Raw genomic sequence first — 22,547 nt, forward strand, 5'->3', positions numbered from 1 at the left:
AGTGTAGGAGATCGCTCCCCACACCATGATGCCGGGTGTTGGCCCTGTGTGCCTCGGTCGTATGCAGTCCTGATTGTGGCGCTCACCTGCACGGCACCAAACACGCATACGACCATCATTGGCACCAAGGCAGAAGCGACTCTCATCGCTGAAGGCGACACGTCTCCATTCGTCCCTCCATTCACGCCTGTTGCGACACCACTGGAGGCGGGCTGCACGATGTTGGGGCGTGAGCGGAAGACGGCCTAACGGTGTGCGGGACCGTAGCCCAGCTTCATGGAGACGGTTGCGAATGGTCCTCGCCGATACCCCAGGAGCAACAGTGTCCCTAATTTGCTGGGAAGTGGCGGTGCGGTCCCCTACGGCACTGCGTAGGATCCTACGGTCTTGGCGTGCATCCGTGCGTCGCTGCGGTCCGGTCCCAGGTCGACGGGCACGTGCACCTTCCGCCGACCACTGGCGACAACACCGATGTACTGTGGAGACCTCACGCCCCACGTGTTGAGCAATTCGGCGGTACGTCCACCCGGCCTCCCCCATGCCCACTATACGCCCTCGCTCAAAGTCCATCAACTGCACATACGGTTCACGTCCACGCTGTCGCGGCATGCTACCAGTGTTAAAGACTGCGATGGAGCTCCGTATGCCACGGCAAACTGGCTGACACTGACGGCGGCGGTGCACAAATGCTGCGCAGCTAGCGCCATTCGACGGCCAACGCCGCGGTTCCTGGTGTGTCCGCTGTGCCGTGCGTGTGATCATTGCTTGTACAGCCCTCTCGCAGTGTCCGGAGCAAGTATGGTGGGTCTGACACACCGGTGTCAATGTGTTCTTTTTTCCATTTCCAGGAGTGTATTATTTTATTTACCGGTCTCGTGAAATCCGCTGTTTTATTGCAAAGTGCAGTACAGCATAAATCTACCGTATTGGCTCACAAGTACATAAGGTTCTGAATTGCGTCGTTAGCAGTAAATGACGAACGTTTCCTTTTCTAAGTAATGACTGTAAACAAAAAAACGAGGGACAAAAGAAAAGAAACAAAAAATAATCATAGCTTTTACTTGGTTACAGTGAGGACAATAATTTTGTAACTTCTACGTTTACGACATGTCACATATACAAAACGTGTTCGACATTTGCACCGTCTGGTCGAAGCATTGCATCGCTCAATCAGCCCTTTACGCACAAGCCCAAACGATGCACGCGCGGCGAGATACGCCATTTAGTGACGTCACATGTTCAACATTTCTCATCCATTTTTGGAGTATTTCGAGAAATTAGCGACTCCATGTATCTTATATTAAACTACTTGTCTCAGCGTCATCTACGTCGCTTCCGAGTTCTTAAATGTTGAAAAGAATCACCCTGTATATTGAAAATGCAGTCAGTAAGAATTTTATTGATAGTAACAACGGCAGCGGAAGCCTACGCTTACATTTATCCATAAGCGCGGTTTCAATTATCTGTCCTTCGTGAAGAGTGCGTTTCGATGTCATGGGTTGCAGTATGAGAATTCGTTATGAACGCGGTTGACTCTTCAGTGGTTACTACTTACTTTTCCAATACAATAGTAAGCTAAATAATTATTCTGTTTTCGGCGACTTGAATTGCATCATTGTTTTGTCAGGGACAAGACTTCAGTTCAACAACCCTTCATTTCGGTGTAGGTAAATGATCCTCCGTCTCTTTTTCAGCACAGTGACATTTACCATCAGCACTTTACGAAATTACTTGTAGCTGTTGGCATTGGGTACTTGAGCCTATACAAAGCGCCGAAGCTGTGGCCTGGAGTGAGCTATTTGTTCAGTTGATTCTACCCGTAAAGAGAAATGGATTCTCCATTCTCGATAAGAACTGGAATAATTTGTTGTTTGAAGCTATGTCTTGCACTGACGCTGCGTACTGTGATTATAATTGACAAGTCAGACTATGAGTGAGTGATCAGCTATAGAGACTTCATAGTAAGATACAGGCGGCCACAGCTTAGTGTAACCCCCCGTGTTGCTACCGGCTTTAGTGCAGTAGTGTATTGGAAATTGTGTGCATTGGTCACCTCAAAGAGTGAAAACGTAAGGCAAGTATCAGGTTGGTGCATAAGTTCGTAGCGTTTTTCCATAAGTTTAATAAACACAGCAGATATATGTAACAGGGACGTTAGAAGTATGTAATATACATTTACAACAGTCTGATAACGCAGGGGCAACTCTTCGATTCCGCGGCTGCAGAAATCACGTGGTTTCCAGGCAAAGAACTCGTCGAGCCTATTCGAAGCGCATTTTCATCCGGAAAGGAAGTTAAAATGCCTCTGAGCACTATGGGACTTAACTTCTAAGGTCATCAGTCCCCTGTAACTTAGAACTAATTAAACCTAACTAATCTAAGGACAGCACACACATCCATGCCCGAGGCAGGATTCGAACCTACGACCGTAGCGGTCGCTCGGTTCCAGACTGTAGAGCCTAGAACCGCTCGACCACCCCGGCCGGCAAAGGCAGTTCTTTCAAGGTTGTTCGATAGAGAGCGAAAACGATTAAAATCTGAGGGTGCAATATCACGTGAGTAAGGTGGGTGTGGAATGACATCCAAACCTAAATCCTGCGTAACGTTTTTTGTCAGTCTAGCAGAATGCGGGCGGGCGTTATGGTGGAGTAGCATCACTTCACGTAATCTGCCTGATCGTTCTTCTTGGACTGCGTCTGCAAGACTACTCAGTTGTTTACAGTAACTGTCTGTCAGCCCCCTGTGGCTGAATGGTCAGCGTGACGGATTGTCAATCCCTTGGGCCTGGGTTCGATTCCCAGCTTGGTCGGGGAATTTTCTCCGGCCAGGGACTGTGTGTTGTGCTGTCCTCCTCATGATACTTTCATCTTCATCGACTGCAAGTCGCCGAAGTGGCGTCAAATTGAAAGACCAGCGTCCGGCGAACCGTCTGCCCGACGGGGAACCCCAGCCATTCGATAAAATAAAATAAAAAAAGTAATTGTCAGCGTGATGGTTACACCTCGGGAGGCAATTCGTAGTACACTCATTGTCGCTGTTCCATCAGATGCATAAAATTGTCTTTTGTTGATGCATACAGGTGTTTGTAGGGAGAGGTGCTGTTGTGTTGGGGCTGAACCACTCCTAATGTTGTCATAAAGACACCATTTATCGTCGCCAGTAACGATTCAAGATAGGAATGGTCGATGTTGTTCCACGAGCCAATTGGTGACAAGCAAGCAGAGATGCACATATGGCCACCCACTGATTTTTGTGGTTTAGGCTTAGAGCATACATCCGATTTTTGATCCTTCTCCATTGCATGAAAATGTCGCACGATGTTGGAACGATCACAGTTCACTATGTGTGACACATCTCGAGTACGCTGACGTGGATTTTTGTGGATTAATGCACTTGAATGTCTTCATCAAACCCCGAAGGTCTTCCTGAACATGGAGAGTCACTAGTGTCAAACAATCCTCTTTGAAACGGGATAACCATTTTTGCCGTGCTCTGTTCAACAACATTATCCCTATACAAGGCGCAAACGTTCCTGGCTGCCTCCGCTGCTGTCATCCCTCTAATGAACTCAAGCAAAAGGATGTCTGAAATGTTCCGATTTCCATTTTCTAGCGCCCACAGTTCGCCTCACTATCTCCAAATGACAAAATGACAATGTGTAGATTCAAATAGCAACTGTGAGCGACAAACACAAAATGACAATAGATAAATAAGCCAATATATATATATATATATATATATATATATATATATATATATATATATGGTGGTCCGTTGGTCCGTTGATCGTGACCGGGCCAAATATCTCACGAAACAAACGAAAAAACTACAAAGAACAAAACTTGTCTGGCTTCAAGAGGGAAACTAGACGGCGCTATGGTTGGCCCGCTGGATGGCGCTGCCATAGGTCAAACGGATATCAACTGCGTTTTTTAAAATAGGAACCCTCATTTTTTTATTACGCATTCGTGTAGTACGTAAAGAAATATGAATGTTTTAGTTGGACCATATTGCTAAATTCATTGAGGTTAACGAACATCATTTTGAGGATTTATTGCATTAATGTGGTATTCACAGGTAATCACGGTGCAACAGCATGCGATCTCAGAAATGATAAGTTGACAAAGGTACATGTATCACACTGGAACAATCGGAATAAAACGTTCAGACGTACCTATGTTCTGTATTTTAATTTAAAAAACCTACCTGTTACCAATTGTTCGTCTAAAATTGTGAGCCATATGTTTGTGACTATTACAGCTCCATCTATCACAAAGCGAAAGAAGTAGTCCAACTAAAACATTCGTAGTTCTTTACGTACTACACGAATATGTAACAAAAATGGGAGGGTCCTATTCAAAAAAAAAAAAAACGCAGTTGATATCCGTTTGGCCTATGGCCGCGCCATCTAGCGGGCCAACCATAGCGCCATCTGGTTTCCCCCTTCAAGCTAGACGAGTTTCGTTCTTTGTAGTTTTTTCGTTTGATGCTTATTTCGTGAGATATTTGACCCGGCCACTATCAATGGACCACCCTGTATTTATAAGAGAACTATACAGTGAGAGTTGCACCATATTAGTTTCGGAGTGCAACCTTCCGGGCAGGATAATTAGATTTATACGCTGCAACAGAAGATTACGGCGTCGTCCCGCGGAGTCAGCGCGAGAATATTAGCGAATCGCTAGCAAGGAGGGTAATCTGCTGGAGGTGAAGAAAGAAAGAAGGAATCAGAGCATGGGAGGCGGCGACCCGTGCAGGTGGCGCTGCGGCGCTTTCGCCGGCGACCGCTAATCGTGGGAGGGGCAGCGGGGCCGCGAAGCGCCGGCCCGCGATCTGTGTCAGCGCCCGCGGCTGCCGACGACGACGGCTCTCTCGCCTCACGTAATTACATACTTTACGCCTACGTCGAAAAGAAAAGCAACTGAAAGTGATGGACCACAAGGTCGGATTAAGGAAGGCGGGAGAAGGACATCGGACGTGCAATCTTCAGAGGAACCATCCCAGCATTTGCCTTGACCGATTGAGGAAAACCATGAAAAAACTAAATCTGGATGGCCAGCTATGCATTTGAAATCTCGCCCTCTCGAAATTGAATGCAGCATCTTTACCGTTGCGACGCTTTGCTGTGGTGTTGCGTCAAAGAGCCTTTAAGTGAATTACACTATGCGATCAAAAGTATCCGGACACCTGGCTGAAAATGACTTACAAATTCGTGGCGCCCTCCGTCTAAATGCTGGAATTCAATATGGTGTTGGCCCACCCTTACCCTTGTTGACAGCTTCCACTCTCGCAGGCATACGTTCAATCAGGCGCTGGAAGGTTTCCAGGGGAATGGCAGCCCATTCAAAAAATGGCTCTGAGCACTATGGGGCTTAACATCTGAGGTCATCAGTTCCCTAGAACTTAGAACTACGTAAACCTAAGTAACCTAAGGACATCACACATATCCATGCCCGAGGCAGGTTTCCAACCGACGACCGTAGCAGTCGCGCGGTTCCGGACTGAAGCGCCTAGAACCGCTCGGCCACCGCGGCCGACGGCAGCCCATACTTCACGGAGTGCTGCACTGAGGAGAGGTATCGATGTCGGTCGGTGACGCCTGGCACGAAGTCGGTGATCCAAAACAATCCCAAAGGTGTTCTATAGGATTCATGTCAGGAGTCTGTGCAGGCCAGTCCACTACAGGGATGTTATTGCCGTGTAACAATTCCGCCACAGGCCGTGCATTATGAACAGGTGGTCGATCGTGTTGAAATATGCAATCGCCATCCCCGAATTGCTCTTCAACAGTGGGAAGCAACAAGGTGCTTAAAACATCAATGTAGGCCTGTGCTGTGATAGTGCCACATAAGAGAACAAGGGCTGCAAGCCCCTCCATGAAAAACACGACCACACCGTAACGCCACCGCCTCCGAATTTTACTGTTGGCGCTACACGCGCTGGTAGATGACATTCGCCGAGCATTCGCCGCACTCACTCTCTGCCATCGGATCGCCACATTGTGTTCCGTGATTTCTCGCTCCACACAACGTTTTTCCACTGTTCAATCGTCCAATGTTTACGCTCCTTACACCAAGCGAGGCATCGTCTGGCATTTACCACAGTGATGTGTGTGCCTTATGAGCAGCCGCTCCACCATGAAATCCAAGTTTCCTCACCTCCCGCCTGTCATAGTACTTGCAGTAGATCCTGATGCAGTTTGGAATTCCTGTGTGATGATCTGGATAGATGTCTGCCTGTTACACATTACGACACTCTTCAACTGTCGGCGGTCTTTGTCAGTCAACAGCGAGGTCGGTCTGTACGCTTTTGTGCTGTACTTGTCGCTTCACGTCTCCACGTCACTATCACATCGGAAACAGTGGACCTAGGGATGTTTAGCAGTGTGGAAATCTCACGTACACATCGTATGATACGAGTAACACCCAATCACCTGACCACATTCGAAGTCCGTGAGTTCGGCCGAGCACCCCATTCTGCTCTCTCACGATGTCTAATGACTACTGAGCTCGCTGATATATAGTACCTGAGAGTAGGTGGCAGCACAGTGCACCTAATATGAAAAATGTATGTTTTGGGTGGTGTACGGATACTTTTGATCACATAGTGTAGAACGTCTGGTAAGAATACATTGCAGCAGTCAAGTATTGCTGACAGTACCCTAAGGTTAGGTCTGTGAACTACAAACAACCTAACAATACAGTACTATCGTTTTTTGACAGTTTTGTGAATGCTTTGTTGTTAATCTCTCCATCTCCGAGTAACACATCTAACGGCCTGAATTATTTCATACAATCCTGCTGGAGGAGCATCCTCAAATGAGTAATTTAGAAGAGATAGAAAATACGTAGAGTGAGCACACACGATGTATTGGGCCTTTGTCCTGGTCGCTTCACCTGTGGCTAAGTCACTCCCCTTGCCTCGGTCAGTTTATCGATGGCAGGTGTGCTTTTTATACGCCACTTTGAAGCAGGAAAATGGGGACGACTATTATTTACCCTCATGGAGATCCAATCACAATTTAAGGTTCACGTGGTTTTGACCTGAAGATGCAACTTTATGGTCACGAAATTAGTTGTGACTTAGTGATCAACAAATTAATTTTTATCAAAAAATGGTTCAAATGGCTCTGATCACTATGAATTTTTATCAGTTACGATGTTATTAGTTGAAATATTTTCCAAGAGTACAGAGTTTCTAACACTGGTCTCGCATACCTGACGAATAGGCTTCCAGTAGCACCTAGCTATCCTGATGCACGTTTTACGTACACACATCAAAAGAAGTTTTGCATCATCTCGGTTCCGAGAGTTCCGGAACCTGTATATAAAATTGGAATAGGGATCAACATAAACATCATTTCCGCCCTTTTTATTGCTCATGAAAACCACACATTGCATGTTGTACTTCAATACAGCGAGACCTTCAGAGGTAATGGTCCATATTGCTGTACACACCGGTACCTCTAATACAGTTCCTGTATCTCTGTATTTCCTCCATGTCCGAAAAGCATCGCTTTGGTTCACTCCGAGATGCCTGGACACTTCCCTTGTTGAGAGCCCTTCCTGGCACAAAGTAACAATGCGGATGCAATCGAACCGCGGTATTTACCTTCTAGGCATGGTTGAACTACAGACAACACGAGCCATGTACGTCCTTCATGGAGGAATGAGTGGAACGGAGAGCTATAGGACCCCCTCCGTGTAATAGGCGCTGCTCATGCATGGTAGTTTACGTCTTTGGGCGGGTTTACTGACATCTCTGAACAGTCACAGGGACTGTGTCTGTGACATAATATCCGCAGTCAACGTCTGTCTTCAGGAGTTCTGGGAACCGGGGTGATGCAAAGCTTTTTCTGATGTATGTAGTTTCTCCGAATCACTGTAGATCACGACTGATTTCTTCCCTATCGTTGTCCAACAGACACCATATTCTGGATGTTTGGACATCAGTGCCAACAATACAGTAAAATCTATATTTTTTCGAAACACGTTATGAGAGATTTCTTTATAAATATTTGATGACTAATAAAACTCTGATACATGTACGTTGTTAGTTTTTAATATAAGTGGTACTCGTTCATAAAGAGAACAGTTGTCTGTTGATTTGTTGTCCTGTGCACATACAGACACGCATAATACAAGAGAGACTAGATGTTAACGATTGCCTCGTATACGTATCACATTCTCCGCGAATTTTTGATTGTATCAATAGCTACTAGCAATTAACCTTCGGCATAATTGAATGCAACGTATTGTGCAGAAACAGAAGGAAAAGTCCATCGTTGATCGAGTGCATAATTGACATTGAATGATCAGGAACAGGAGCAAGCATAAAATAGCAAAAATATCAATCCACAGAAAAATGAAGTGGAACGCCTGCATAGAACAGTACATTTACATCTATTTCTGCATGATTATTCTGCAATTCACAATGAGGGTTCGTAAAACCACCTTCAAGCTATTTCTCTACCGTTTCACTATCGAACAGTGCACGGGAAACACGAACTCTTAAATCTTTGCTTGTGAACTCTCATTTCCCTTATTATATTATGATGCTCATTTCTACCTTTGCAGTTGGACGCCAAAAAAGTATTTTCACAGTGTGTCGAGAAAGCTGATGATTGAAATTTGATGAGAAGGTCCTGCCACAGCGGAAAAACGCCTTTAATGACTGCCACCACAATTCGTGTATCATGTCCGTGACCCTCTCCCCTATTTTGTGATAACGCAAAACGAGCTTTTGTTGTTTGAGCATTTTCGATGTCCTCCGTCAATCATATCTGATGCGGATACCACATCGCACTGCAATACTCCAGATGAGGGAGAACAAGCGTAGAACACGCAATCTAGTAAATCCCTAGGGAAAGCAGATGCCAGACCGATATATTCATTAGAATTATCCTAGAATCCTACGGCAACATAACTCACGCACAAAAGAAGTAGTTTATAACTGGAGGAAATTTAAGTAAATCCAATTCATCCAGGAATGCAGTAGCTAACAGGTTACTGCTCGTCAGTCTAGGATGCTTACCAGGTGGGATTAATAGACGAGATGTAGGAGATTCTTAGGGGAAGCGGAGCGTTTCGTCACCAGTTCGTTTAGCGTCACAGAGGTGCTCAACTACAATGACAGACACTACAAGGCAGGCGTTGTACGCCGTGGAGAAGTATGCTGTTATGAAGGCATCTGTCCAGACACTCAGACCATAATGGTTTCCAAACGGAGGATGACGGAGACAAGCCTGAAACACTAAACCTTTTTTTCCCCAAAACTGTGTCACTGGTGAAGATCGTATCGCGGTTCCTGTTTGAATCGTCGTACGAACGTCAAAATCACAGATGCCGAAATAAGTGACAACGGGATAGAAAATCAACTGAAATTGCTCAACAGAGGAAAGGTCGCAGGACCTGATGGAAGACCACTGCGATTCTACATTGACTAGTCGAAAGTACTTGCTCCTCTTCTAGCAGAGGCGTAACGTAAGTTGCTGGAGCGTCAAAGCGTCCCTGTCGATTGGAAAAAAGTACAGGTCATTCCGGTTTTCAAGAAGATTCATCGTACGGACGCAATAAAATTTAGGCCTATATCGTTGACATCAGTCTGTTGTACAATTCCGAATTTAAAAAACAAATTCTAGCCTTGTGACATATCTGGAGACCGAAAATCTAAACAATAATATAGCGAAATGCAGCTCGCTCTATTCGTCTACGTGACACGTGCCTGTTGATGTTGTTTTCCCTAACTTTCAGAAAGCGGTCAGTAGAGTTTCGCAGTGTCACCTTGTGAACAAAATACAAGCATAAGGAAAATAAGATGGGCTGTGTAACTGGGTTGAAGAATTACTAGCAAACATAACACAGTATACCGTTCTTAATGGAATGAAAACTGCAGACGTAAAAGTAACTTCAGACCCCAACGCAGTGTTAGAGGACCAAAATGACGTAGTGGATAAGGCTTTTAGAGGATGATGGTGTCGTATATAGACAGGTCGCAGCACTAGAAAATGTAGCGAAATGCAAGAAGACCTGCAGAAGATCGACGCATGGTGCAGGGATTAGCATTTGACCCTCAACGTAAACAAATAGAACGTACTGCGTGAAAAGACCATGAAAGCAAAATTAGAGAGATTCGAGCTGACAGAGTAGCTTACTAACACTCGTTCTTCCCGCACGCCATTCGCGACTGGAACAGGAAAGCGAGGAAGTAACAGTGGTACACAAAACGCTCTCCGCCAAGCACCATAAGGACGCCTGGGGGGTGTAGATGTAGATGTACAGTTCCGGGAGCAGCCGTCCTCCCACATATTCCTTGCGAATTGACCATGACGAGAATATCAGAGCATTTCTACTCATACGGACGCTTACTGACACTCTTCACTTGTACCGTTCGCAAAAGGAGTAAAACAGGGGGGAAATCAGAATGGTGCCAAAAATACAGTCCGAAAAGTGATTTGCGGAACATCGGCGTGGACGAAGAAGTATAGCAGTGCCGCGTGTTACCAAACATGAAGTTGTGGTCTCATTTCCAGTGATAGTGTGCAACAGCAAATATCTGATATCGCCGGGCGTCCTAATCTTTGAATGTCCTCAGCTGAACGTTGTGGATGGCAAGCCTTTTGTTATCAATTGTTGGCACAGTCTATGAATAATAGAAGCATCACAGAAAAAACGAGAAAGCCGCCAGCTGAACCTCGGAAGTGAGAATGGAGAGCTCTAGCCTTACTGCGGCTTACCCCAATAAAGTAGTCTTAGGAGTGATTTTAAGTGGATAATGCTTGAAGAGTTCTGATGTGTCTCCATGCGGGATGAGTTCTGATGTGGAAGTAATAAGACACTGATGAAACCGATAGCACGGCGGATCTAGTACAGAATGTCCAGAGAAACTGCACTCTCCCGAGTGTAATAAATAAGTCTTTGTCAGACTGTAATGAAGAGAAAATGAATATACACTCCAGGAAATTGAAATAAGAACACCGTGAATTCATTGTCCCAGGAAGGGGAAACTTTATTGACACATTCCTGGGGTCAGATACATCACATGATCACACTGACAGAACCACAGGCACATAGACACAGGCAACAGAGCATGCACAATGTCGGCACTAGTACAGTGTATATCCACCTTTCGCAGCAATGCAGGCTGCTATTCTCCCATGGAGACGATCGTAGAGATGCTGGATATAGTCCTGTGGAACGGCTTGCCATGCCATTTCCACCTGGCGCCTCAGTTGAACCAGCGTTCGTGCTGGACGTGCAGAGCGCGTGAGACGACGCTTCATCCAGTCCCAAACATGCTCAATGGGGGACAGATCCGGAGATCTTGCTGGCCAGGGTAGTTGACTTACACCTTCTAGAGCACGTTGGGTGGCACGGGATACATGCGGACGTGCATTGTCCTGTTGGAACAGCAAGTTCCCTTGCCGGTCTAGGAATGGTAGAACGATGGGTTCGATGACGGTTTGGATGTACCGTGCACTATTCAGTGTCCCCTCGACGATCACCAGTGGTGTACGGCCAGTGTAGGAGATCGCTCCCCACACCATGATGCCGGGTGTTGGCCCTGTGTGCCTCGGTCGTATGCAGTCATGATTGTGGCGCTCACCTGCACGGCGCCAAACACGCATACGACCATCATTGGCACCAAGTCAGAAGCGACTCTCATCGCTGAAGACGAAACGTCTCCATTCGTCCCTCCATTCACGCCTGTCGCGACACCACTGGAGGCGGACTGCACGATGTTGGGGCGTGAGCGGAAGACGGCCTAACGGTGTGCGGGACCATAGCCCAGCTTCATGGAGACGGTTGCGAATGGTCCTCGCCGATGCCCCAGGAGCAACAGTGTCCCTAATTTGCTGGGAAGTGGCGGTGCGGTCCCCTACGGCACTGCGTAGGATCCTACGGTCTTGGCGTGCATCCGTGCGTCGCTGCGGTCCGGTCCCAGGTCGACGGGCACGTGCACCTTCCGCCGACCACTGGCGACAACATCGATGTACTGTGGAGACCTCACGCCCCACGTGTTGAGCAATTCGGCGGTACGTCCACCCGGCCTCCCGCATGCCCACTATACGCCCTCGCTCAAAGTCCGTCAACTGCACATACGGTTCACGTCCACGCTGTCGCGGCATGCTACCAGTGTTAAAGACTGCGATGGAGCTCCGTATGCCACGGCAAACTGGCTGACACTGACGGCGGCGGTGCACAAATGCTGCGCAGCTAGCGCCATTCGACGGCCAACACCGCGGTTCCTGGTGTGTCCGCTGTGCCGTGCGTGTGATCATTGCTTGTACAGCCCTCTCGCAGTGTCCGGAGCAAGTATGGTGGGTCTGACACACCGGTGTCAATGTGTTCTTTTTTCCATTTCCAGGAGTGTAGTTGAAATCACAGGTACTGAGACAGAATTGCAGCACGTGACAAAGTTAACAGCAAAAGTATTTAAAGCAGATTAAACTTGTTGAATACCTATGGTCCTTTTTCTGTGACAGGAAACTGACAAGCGACTCAGAGTGGAAATAAGTGACACATAAAAGTACATGTAGTGGGTACCATCGAAGTATTATTAGTAGGAATAAACAACAAACATGGCAGACACTCTGTCCATGTTTGCCACCGAGGGCACAGAGGATAGTGTGACTGCAGGGACTTAACGCCGGCACGCTTCCCGTGAGACCCACATTCTCAATTTATAGTCCACACACTACATTCGTGGTGCCCCTGCCATTATACCCATTACTCGCGGCATACAATCCACCGAGTCCCGTAAGAGTTCAGGCAATTCGTGTGCATCCGTACTGAAGAAGGTCGTAAGCGGGTTAACCTTTGACGATATGAAGATGGGATCTGTTCTTCCGGACATGTCCGAAAGAACAGATAACATTTGTGACCGTGCATCTCTCTAGAATTAAAATACCATTCAGATGGATAGAGCATCTGCCATGTAAACAGGAGATCCTGGGTTCGAGTTCCGGTCGGGGCACACATTTTCAGGCGTCCCCGTTGTATATCAACGCCCGTCAGCAGCTAATCGTATCGATTTAATTTTAATTTCATTCTAGAGAGCTGCACGGTCATCAATGGCATCTGTTCTTTCGGACATGTCCCAGCGCTGCTCAGCTGTGTAACAAGTGAACCACAGATTTAAGTAAACGCAGAATCAATGAGGCTCTCGATGATTTTTGCCTGTTATCAACACTGGCAAGATATCGGTCCCTGGGATTCCAAGACCTCAGAGAACGTTTCAATTTCAGGTTTGAAGCTGGGTAACAAATGACAAAGAGAAATATTTTTTCTTGTACTGTGACGCCTTCCTTCTTGCCATTAAAACAACACATCGTGCAAGTAGCAAGGTGCACTACTCTGACAATCCCGAGAAAATCGCAAGAGAAGTTTCAAGCGTCTATTATGTAACTGTAACTGATGTATCTCTGCGCAGGTGCCGAAACTTCATATTGATCACGTGGACGCTGGATCGGTAGCTTAGAACAAAATGAGATTAATAAAACAAAAGCGTGTTCGGTAAGAGGGTCAGCTGCCCTCTGAAACGAAAAAAAAAAACTGAGTTAATGGATGAACGATTACCTTGAATAAGCGTCATGGGACGTCCGCTCCGAACAAATAGAACGAACAATAACGAACAAAATGAGATCAACAAAAAAAAAGAAAGGTTAGCGTTCGAGCTGCAATACAAACGTGTTTTAGGCGCCGATTCGACTGTCGCTCAAACTTAATTTTCAATCTATATTATTTAATTTATATGACATGTTACGTATATAATTTAAAAAAAAACGTATGTTTGCACGAAGTTTTGGTGAATTTCATGTTTTTGACTACTTACTATTTTTAATTAAATTTAATTATTAGAACAAACATATTTATAGCTATCAACAGGTAAATGAAGAAAGGCATAGAATTTTCCTGAAAACGTACGCGTGTCGTGATTTGCGAAATCCCTTATACATGCTATATGGTAAGGTACCCGAACTACTTTTGCACCTCGACGCTTCGAGCTGCACACACGGAGGCAGGCCCCATTTGGCAATTAACCTGCGTAGTGGTGAGACGTTGCTAATGTAGCAAGAACGAATAGTGTAGGTGCAAATTTTTTGAATATCATACAATTTACACTAGTCCTACAAAAATGAAGGTTTGAGTGGGATTCGAACCGTCGGCACATAGATGGTCGTCTCACGAAGCTTCTAGGCTAACCATTTGACCACTACGATCTCTAATGCTCGGCCCCCACCCACAGATACTTCAGTTACGCAATAGACACTTGTAACTTTACTTCCGATTTTCTCGGAATTGCCAGAGTAGTGCACCTTGCTGCTTGCGCATTATGTTGTTTTAACGGCCTTCTAAAGGTGTACAAAGTCTGAAGTACATCCGTGATCCGAACGTCGTGGCCTCCCCTTGTAAGATAAAGGCCCCTCTCACTTCATAATTCTCTTTAGTTGGCAGATGCTGGCATGGACAAGTGTAACTATGATTTGGCACGCTGTTTCAGGAGATCCCTGCAAAACCACAGCACAATGTGGGAGGAGGGGAACGCGGTCTGCTGAGTTTGCTGCTGTCTGCCGGAGCAGTAAGGCCGAGTAACAGGCTCTGCGGGAACTGCCGTAAGTACCCTCAGGCCTCCTAGCCAAGCGTCCGTACACGCACTAAATGGCATGGTAAACCACAAGTTACCTTTCTTTCGTGGCCTTATGCTTCCATAAAAGTTATGCTGTAAATACTTTTAAGAGGTACTATTACGTTCTAAGGACATAAATTCGAGATTTTCAATGGGATTATTTTACTGCAGTAAAGTGCATTACCTAACAGCCGCCTCATTTTTAAAAAGCAATATTCTCGATATTTCATCACTTCAGAGAGGTGTCTCGACTTCAATTAACCAGATAGGCGGAAGATGTCTAAACAAAAGCTCGTATTTAAAATCAGTTTTGGAGAATTTTTGTCTCAAGCTGTCGTCAGCACAGCTCTCTGGAACAGTTTAACAATGGGTAACACTCGTTTCACAAGACTTTCTGCAAACGTGACGTCATTCTGACGTCAAGTGCAACGTCAACTACCGCAGAAACAGCTGTCGACTTTGTGCTAAGAAAAAATATGAATGTTATCGCTCCTCGTTTCACTCGCAGTCGTTTAAACTATCCTCTTGGACTCCTGCACCACACACTTGGGAATCGCCACACATTTGGAGAAAAAGAACCAGTTTGTGAAAAGGAAGAACGTGTGTTTGATTGCTACTTGTTTCAATCGAAGCAATTAAAGCTGTCAGGTTGCTGCCTAGCCAGTTGCTGCCTATCCACACACTCGCAAATCGTCGCTTATTTGGAAATATTTGTGACAAGGAAGAATATGTATGTTATTGCTCCTCGTTTCACTTGTAGCAATTTAAGCTGTCCTCTTAGTTTCCTGCCTAACAAATCTCTGGGAAATCGCCAAATAGTTGTTTCATCCTTCTTTCTCTCATCTGATGGAAGTGTAAATAACGTCGAATATGGCAGAACATATTTGTATTACGTTGATAAGAATGTCCCAGAGTATGTTAACAACGCTAAGATGAAAAAAAAGTCACTTGTACAGGTTGCGAACCTAGATCCATAAACCACAATACTATCCCCTACGCTAGTACTTCGCATGTGGTATTAGTTTCCTGTCTTGATTATCATGGTATTTTAACATTTAACGACACTGGAATCAAATGGACTAAGTATTCTGTCTGACGGGAACAGATAGCCCGTCTAGTAATATTATTGTGTTATTGTATTTTTCAGCCGTTAGTTACAGAAATAGCTACATTACCGTTTCGACTGCGTAGAAATTCATCGGTAGATTCGAGTACGTTGCATAGTAACAGTTCAGCTGAGAGGTACTACTTAACGTTTTTTAATTACTTGACGATGTCCTGCAAAGAACTGAAAACCAGTAATGTAACCTTTTGTGTGATCCGAGGTTGAAAAATAAAGTAACAGATTTCAGAACTAAATTTTCTTTAAAGTATCAACTTACTTTGTTTTCTCTGTTTATGTGGAACTTTAAAAACAGTTTGACGTCAGCATTGTAATTTTAGTCTCTCACTCTATCGCAAACTTACACGAATCCCATGCTGTCTTCATGACATACCCGGTCTGATCAAAAGCGTGTGGACACCTATTAGTGGACATTATTATGGGGTGTGCGCACCGTTCGTCTTCATAGCGGCTTGAATTTTGCTGCGGATGCTTTCAATGGTGTGTCTGAATATCTTGGAGTAGTGGCTGCCATTATTCCTCAACAGCCAAAACCCGAGAAGATAGTGATGTTGGACGCTGGGGTTTGGAGCGAAGCCGGTTATCTAACTCATCTCAAGGCTGTTCCATTGTGTTTAGGTCGGAACTAAGAGCAGTACAATCCATTTCAGAAATGTTATTGTCCACAAACCGTTACCCCACAATCCTGTTTTATAACAGGGTACGTTGTCGTACTGATACGACCATCGTCTCCCAATTGTTCATCTGCTGCACAGTTCTGTAAAATATGTTCATATCCTTCCGAATTTAGCGTTTTCTTGAGCGTAATAAGGAGACCACATCGTAACCATGAAAAATACCCTCACAACGTAACACCATCCCATGCTAACTTCACTGTTGGCACTACAGATGACGGCGGGCTACATTCTCTAGGCATACATCAAACCGCCCCACCGGATAGCATTATTCATCATTCAAAATCACTTGTTTCCTGGGATCTGCTGCGCAGTGGATGATGATGATGATGATGATGATGTTTGGTTTGTGGGGCGCTCAGTTGCGGGTTCATCAGCGCCCCTACGAAGTCCAAATTTGTACACAGTCCAATTTTTTTACACAGTCCAATCTAGTACTGTCACGAATGGTGATGATGATGATGATGAAATGATGAGGACAATACAAACACTCAGTTCCCGAGCAGGGAAAATCCCCAACCCGGTCGGGAAACGAACCCGGGACTCCTCTAGCCAGTAGACACGAGCTGCGCTGCGCAGTGGTATTGCCCCTTACACCACTTCATACGTTGTACCCCCGTTGACTTTAACTCCCCGCTCACAGTCACTAAACTATCTGGTTGCTGGTAGCACTCTGGAACTGCCGGCCGGTGTGGCCGTGCGGTTCTAGGCGCTTCAGTCTGGAACCGCGTGACCGCTACTGTCGCAGGTTCGAATCCTGCCTCGGGCATGGATGTGTGTGATGTTCTTGGGTTAGTTAAGTTTAAGTAGTTCTAAGTTCTAGGGGACTGATGACCACAGATATTAAGTCCCATAGTGCTCAGAGCCATTTGAACCATTTTTGAACTCTGGAACTCAAGAGTAATTCCTTCTAATGATTTCATGCCATTTTCACAACCATACTCCTCAATGCTCGACGGCCCATCAGTACATGAGGTCTACCAGGTCTACTTGTAGCTGTGGTTGTTCCTTTCACTTCACAATGAAATCACCAACAATCGACTTGGTCAGCTGCAGTAGCGTTGAAATGTCTCTATTCTATCTGTTACTCAGGTGGCACCGAATGACAAGTCCACGTTCGAGGCCACTGAGCTCTCTTCACCGACCGATTTTTTCTTTTGCAGCTTTATGGCAAGCTGAAAAAGAGAGTGTTAGAGTGAGAGGGATAAAGGGTGACGTTTATATGCGCGTACGATAAACCCCTTCTCTCAAATATATTTCTTTCATACCTCCTCTGTGTTACTACTGATGACGTGTCACTGATCTCAGTTGTACTAACAAGGGAACCTCCCCATCGCACCCCCCTCAGATTTAGTTATAAGTTGGCACAGTGGATAGGCTTTGAAAAACTGAACACAGATTAATCGAGGAAATAGGAAAAAGTTGTGTGGAACTATGAAAAAAATGAGCAAAATATACAAACTGAGTAGTCCACGTGCAAGATAGGCAACAACAAGGATAACGTGAGGCCAGGAGCGCCGTGGTCCCGTGGTTAGCGTGAGCACATGCGGAACGAGAAGTCCTTGGTTCAAGTCTTCCCTCGACTGAAAATTTTAATTTCTTTACTTTCGCAAAGTTATGATCTGTCCGTTCGTTCATTGACGTCTCTGTTCAGTGTAATAAGTTTAGTGTCTGTGTTTTGCGACCGCACCGCAAAACCGTGCGATTAGTAGACGAAAGGACGTGCCTCTCCAATGCGAACCGAAAACATTTGATCGCGAGGTCATTGGTCAACCGATTCCTCCACAGGAAAACACGTCTGATATATTCTATACGACACTGGTGACGGCATGTGCTTCACATGACAGGAACATGTTGTGGACCCACCTAACTTGTACACTTGGCGAATGGGTAAAAAGATGTGATAATCACTCCCAAAAAAGTGATGAAAACATAAGAGTTTGTCACATAAACTGCAAAAAATGAATGCAACAGTTTCACAGTCGCACAGTTTTGCCTGTGCTCTATCAAAACATATGTTTTTAACGTTTTCAAATTTTTCCGTGTGTAGACCGTCGAATCCTGCATATGTCCAAGCAAATCTGAACATGTCCTGGAATTTTGGAGAGCGAAGTTGATTATGTGTGAGTGCCTGAACTTTGATAATTGTCTGAAAACAAAAAATTAAACTTTTCACTCGATGGTAGACTTGAACCAGGGACCTCTCGTTCCGCAGGTGCTCATGCTAACCACGGGACCACAACGCTCCTTAGCTCTTATTCTCCTTGATGTTGCTTATCCTGCGCATGGACTACTCAGTTTGTATATTTTGCTTATTTTTTTCATAGTTCCACAAAACTTCTTCCTGTTTTCTCGATTGATCTGTGTTCAGGTTTTTCAAGGCCTATCCACTGTGCCAACGATAACTAAATCCGAGGGGGTGCGATGGGGAGGTTCCCTTGTAAGATTGCAGTACACGCGAGGTGCCTATTTGCTTCCACCGCCCTGAGTGGAATGCATAAGTTCTAATAAATGTTCACCAACCTGCGGTCTTCTATAGTTGCTGTACCCTGCACAGAAAACAGGACGTACACTATATGATGAAAAGTATCCGGACACCCCCGAAAACATACGTTTTTGACATTAGGTGCATTGTGCTGCTACCTACTGCCAGGTACTCCATATCAGCGACCTCAGAAGTCATTACACGTCGTGAGAGAGCAGAATCTGGTGCTCCCTCGAACTCACGGACTTCGGATGTGGTCAGGTATTTGGGTGTCACTTGTGTCATAAGTCTGTACGCCTGTTTTCCACACTCCTATACATCCGTGGGTGCACTGTTTCCGATGTGATAGTGAAGCGGATACGTGAAGGGACACGTACAGCACAAAATCGTTCAGGCTGACTTCATCTGTTCACTGACAGAGGCCGCCGACAGTTGAAGAGGGTCGTAATGTGTAATAGGCAGACATCTATCCAGACCAACACACAGAATTCCAAACTGCATCAAGAGCCACTGCAAGTACTATGACAGTTAGACGGGATGTGGGAAAACTTGGATTTCACGGTTGAGCGGCTGCTCATAAGCCACACATCACGCCGGTAAAAGCGAACTACGCCTCGCTTGGTGTAAGGAGCGTAAATATTGGACTATTGAACAGTGGATAAACGTTGTGTGGAGTGACGAATCACGGTACACAATGTGGCGATCCGATGGCAGGGTGTGGGTATGGCGAATGCCCGGTGAACGTCATCTGCCAGCGTGTGTAGTGCCAACAGTAAAAGTCGGAGGCAGTGGTGTTATGGTGTGGTCGTGTTTTCCATGGAGGTGGCTTGCAGCCCTTGTTGTTTTGCATGGCACTATCACAGCACAGGCACAGATGTTTTAAGCACCTTCTTGCTTTCCACTGTTGAAGAGGAATTCGGGGATGGCGACTGCATCTTTCAACACCATCGAGCACCTCTTCATAATGCACGGTCTGTGGCGTAGTGGTTACACGACAATATCATCCTTGTAATGGACTGGACTGCACAGAGTGCTGACCTGCATCCTATAGAACACCTTTGGCATGGTTTGGAACGCCGACTTCATGCCAGTCCCCACTGACCGACATCGATACCTCTCCTCAGTGCAGCACTCCGTGAAGAATGGACTGCTATTCCCCAAGAGACCTTCCAGCACCTGGTCGAATGTATGCCTGGGAGAGTGGAAGCTTTAACAAGGCTAAGGGTGAGCCAACACCATACCGAATTCCAGGATACAGATGGAGGGTGCCACGAACTTTTAAGTCATTTTCAGTTAGGTGTCAGAATACTTCTGATCTTTTAGTGTAAGTCGTGAATCTGTTATACTGTGGGTGCAAGAAACTCATAGCGAGGAACTGCTATTTTGGAAAGAATTAAATTTCCAATCAGTTTGTTTACACGGGATACCACTCGCTTTTTACTGGCAGAACAAGAGAAACTGCAGAATTGCATTCCACTTTAGAGTCACAAATAATTTCTATTCTGCGACTAATTAATGAACTGCGTATTTACGTAATTACAACTCTCACATTTACAAACTAGACATTGCTAATTAAGTCTTAACTGATATCGCAGCAGACAACATGGCTGTCCTCCGACACCGTCGAATCAGCTCCATTTTTACAAACCAAGGATTATTAATGAAATTTTAACTGATACTGACCGCGGCAGACAACGTGTCTGTCTTCCGACACTGCCGAACCAGCTCTGATCTTACAACCGAACCACTTCGGCTGCGATCCAAGTTAGGCGCTATCCGAAGATCGCCGAAGTGCTTCGTCTGCCTTTTCGTTTCGCAGTTGTTTATTAATCTGCTAGTTATTATTACTTGTGAAATAATGGAATGATAGTACGCTGTTGAGATATGCTTTAAATATTAAATGCAAGTAAATACACTGTGTAGTTCGTCTAATATTAATAACAGAAAGTTGTCATTTTGGCGCGCAACTTCCGGATGCAGAAGCCAATCGCGGAAAAGGACCACAGTTTAGGTAGTCTTTCTCACCGATACCCGTACCGAATAAATCATCTTTCATCGGTACCTCAAACCACATTACGCCATCTAGCCACTTCTGCCTTCTCAAATGCTCTAAGAAAATGTTCATGTACCTGAAAATGATGGCTGCAAAGCCAGGAATATTACAACTTCTCTACTGATAACGTAATACCCTCCGTCTCCTTTTACACTGGTGGGTCCGTCTCTCGAGATATCTAATTGTCAATTGTGCAATACATAGGTGTGTCTGGATAGTTTTGATCAGAAGTGTTGTTGCAACAACTTTATCTCGTAATTTTGGAACATCATAATCCACTTGAATCTGTAACTGTCATAATTTGATACTCTTTTGTTCTTGTTATCTCACTTACCGAGAAAAACAAAGAATATTGCCATTGTCGTTGTTAATACAGATGTAATTTGAATTTAAAAACGTCTAAATAATGTAAAGTGCCAAACAGGAAGAATTAAAGTATATCATCCTTGGAATTCTGGTAAGCAAAGAGTCATATTCTAAACCTTGGCTATCTCCGCACTAAGGATCTTCGGTACAAAAAATTACATTTGATGTAATTCAATTACCTTATCAGTTTAGTCCCTCCAGTCTTGCTATAAAAGATTAGTTTTCGACAGGTAAATTTGAGTGTTGGTACTGCAGTTTTCAATAACTCAGCATATAATGAAAAACTAGATAGACAAAAACAGTGTAGGAAGTCATAAATAAACCTCTGTATTTAGTGAGCAGAGCCACCATGTGAACTACGCTACGCCCGGCAATTTCAAAGTTCCAGTTTGTCATTTCAAATTCATACACAACTTAACATACTGAACCAAGCGAAGTGTCAGAGTTGTAGGCCATTAGAGTCGCATTCTGTAAGTCGACGTTTCAAACCCACAGACTTACTAAAAACTAAGACCCCCTACTGTCGCTAGTGTAGCGATCCGATAATGAAGTCGTCATTTGCAGAGCAATGCTGTGTTTGCACTTGGTGATTATATATCCGAAAAAACGTTGCACAAATAATGACATCACAGATGTAAATAACATTAATGACGATTCTGTATCCCTGTGATTATGAAGTGGCTAGTTCAAGTTATACTGGAGCTTGCAATTTTTCAATTCCAAGCTAGCTGAATGAAAACTACGGTAAAAGTGTGGAAAGTACGGCAAATAAAATTATGCCACGCAACAATAAATTAAAGATTGAAAAATGATTGCGTAGAGTATATGTGAGGAAATGTTATACAAACATCGAAAGTGAAAAACTTAGTGAATGATAATCTAATCACACTCTCTGCTATTTCATACGTTTCATGAAACTATCTTGAATTACAATCTATTTCTCAAGACAATCTCTGTACAACGCGACGGCCTTACGACCTTACCGGAAGGGTCCGTATGCCTGCATGGCATCACTGTACTACTCGACGTCGGAGCCCACGACTTGCTGAATCGTCCTCATACTGCTTCCCGCGGAATCATCCCTCATTAGGCGAAACAAATGTAAGTGAATAGGTACGAGATTGGAGCTATAGGGTGGACGAGGAAGGACAGTCCAATGAAGTTTTATGAGGGCCTCTCTGGGTGCGCACGCTTGTGAGAGGCCTTACGTTGTCAGAC

The 22,547-nt window shown here is 45.0% G+C and overlaps 1 protein-coding gene across 1 annotated transcript in view; it reads left to right on the top strand.

Moving 5' to 3' along the window:
- LOC124796240 (vitamin K-dependent protein C-like) overlaps positions 1–22,547 on the top strand; it is a 149,774-nt gene that overhangs the window by 67,048 nt on the left and 60,179 nt on the right. The window contains exon 3 of the mRNA XM_047260330.1: positions 14,503–14,614. The gene's annotated coding sequence lies outside the window, so the exon portion shown is untranslated. The remainder of the gene's footprint in view (positions 1–14,502; positions 14,615–22,547) is intronic.

The sequence above is a fragment of the Schistocerca piceifrons genome, chromosome 4 (genome assembly GCF_021461385.2).
Source record: "Schistocerca piceifrons isolate TAMUIC-IGC-003096 chromosome 4, iqSchPice1.1, whole genome shotgun sequence".
NCBI classification, from domain to species: Eukaryota; Metazoa; Arthropoda; class Insecta; order Orthoptera; family Acrididae; genus Schistocerca; species Schistocerca piceifrons.